Source organism: Acromyrmex echinatior, chromosome 5 (assembly GCF_024713525.1).
Source record: "Acromyrmex echinatior isolate Ae372 chromosome 5, ASM2471352v2, whole genome shotgun sequence".
In the NCBI taxonomy this organism is placed as follows: Eukaryota; Metazoa; Arthropoda; class Insecta; order Hymenoptera; family Formicidae; genus Acromyrmex; species Acromyrmex echinatior.
The window spans coordinates 4,119,020-4,121,210 of NC_141856.1; the positions used below are offsets into that span (position 1 = coordinate 4,119,020).

The 2,191-nt window shown below is 30.9% G+C and overlaps 1 long non-coding RNA gene across 1 annotated transcript; it reads right to left on the minus strand.

The window, feature by feature from the left end:
- Positions 1 to 222: 222 nt before the first annotated feature.
- On the minus strand, positions 223 to 681 carry LOC147909724 (uncharacterized). The gene is made up of 2 exons (XR_015545269.1): positions 473 to 681; positions 223 to 362 (listed from the first exon to the last, which is right to left on the minus strand). It is a non-coding gene; the product is annotated as an uncharacterized LOC147909724 (long non-coding RNA).
- Positions 682 to 2,191: the final 1,510 nt, after the last annotated feature.

Sequence of the window (2,191 nt, forward strand, 5' to 3'; positions counted from 1 at the left end):
GGAATATGCGGCTTGTGTCTCTTCTATTTTTTTGTACAGAAAGGATCTTTTATGTACATGTGTATAAAAAATTACTGAATAAGAAATAGCTATAATATCAAGAACAATATAAAATCGTTGTAGTGGATTAGATACATGGAAAGATGAAAGAAACAAACAGGAATTAAAAAATACAAAATTTATTATTATTTATTATTACATTAATTTATAAACAATATTAAAAAATATTTTTAAAAATGCAATTGGGCATCGAACAATAACGCAGATATCGATGGCTCGAATATCAGCGGCGTTTGATTTTAGCCAGGACATCGGCTAAAATCAATGGCGTTTGGTGGCTTGAGCATCAATAGCAGCGTTTTCTGAAAAAAGAGAACAAAAAACTTGTTGATTACTGTTCGTTTTTAGCAGAAAATAAAATGCATTAACACTAGTCACCATAAGCGCATTTGTAAACAAAGAAGATACATACCGTTTAACTAACTTATATTTTGCCGGCGTTGATGATGACATTGGCGACTTTGCTTTTTCTCCAGGACATTCCCAATACCTCGCTTTCTCCCTCAACGATAGTGGACTTGGTGGACATGGTGACAAGGGACCTTTGCACTCGATCGATTTTCGACATATATAGTCTTTTATTTTGTCCATTATGTCTTAACGTTCGCTTACTGAAGCTTACGATTGAATAAAAAAAAGCTTTATACACTGTCTATATATATATATATATATATATATATATATATATATATATATATATGTATATATTGCCTATATACACTGCCTCAATGTTTTATATACTTGTCCAATTCAAGTCTTTTTTAATTTGTACAAATAGAGCATATATACATGCTTACGCATGTTATACATGTGTTCGATATCCATTAATCTCGTCATACACGATGTGCACAAAATTGACGAACCACCCGTTGTATAATAAGAATATATCACGCACTGTTTCGTTAGCACGTTCAATGCCATTACTTCCTCAGGATACACTATTTTGCTCTTAATGTTTTCACTCTGATCCTCACTTTGACCACTATTATAGCCGTTATTCTCTGATAATGCGTCCTCATCATTGTCCATTATTTTTATTGCCTCAAAATTTGCATCTTTGAATACTTCGTTGACGATATCCATTAGGTCTTCTTCTAATATATTAAGGATAATATGCACTATATTTTCCATCGATATACTATACGACTTTAAGAAAGCTTGTTTTTTTTTTAAATTTTGTTCAAAATGATAATATCCACAAGTTATCTTTGCTGAATTAAATCTTCAAAGAGAAGGTGGTCGGACATTATATCGTAATCTTGTTAAATTGTCTATTGTTAAAATTCAGTCAATTAATCCTATCACTAATCTTCTTTGGTTATTCACATATAATTTTTAGATTCTAATGAAATGAATATAATAAAATTAATGAGTTATAATTAAGAAAGCACAATAATATCTTACCTATGTGCAATAATTTTTATGAGTCCTATCGGGATGTGGTGAACTTGTGTTAACAAATAGAATATCAGAGACTGTATGTTAAACTCAAATCATGACAGTACAATTTATAAACAATTTTCGTCGAAAACCCGAAGGAATAGCCCTGGAGTTAAGTGGGGAAGCTATATTAAGCAAAGGAAAATGCTTTGAGTAGACGTTCTGTATCATTTTGTATGTTAATAGCCTTGTTTGTTTTTTAATGAATATCATTGCAGACATGAGCCTTTTTTGAAAACATGGTTTTGAATCTAACAATGAAATATTCTGCCAATTCATATGTCCATATTCCAACTGATATTCCGACTATTGTACTTGAACTTTTGGATCTCTTAATATTTGCTTTATGCTCCTTTATCCTTGTTTTAACTTTCCTTTTAGTCTGAATATTTATGTTGACGTTCGACAAAATGTGATTTTCTAAATCTTGAATAACAAGATCGTTAAGATTGGTGACAAAGGAGATGCCCATGGACATACCAAAAATCTTTAAAGTATCGATTGTCAAATTTGAAATAGATAGAGTTGAAAACCAAAGAGACGGCGTTTAAGATTTACGATACCTTACATACACGAAATTTCAGAAAATTTTAAACCGGTGGCCGAAAAGAATAATTTCAAAATAACTTATAAACCCATGAACACGTTAAAGTCATTAGATTAGAACATAATGGAACATTGTAATGTTGTA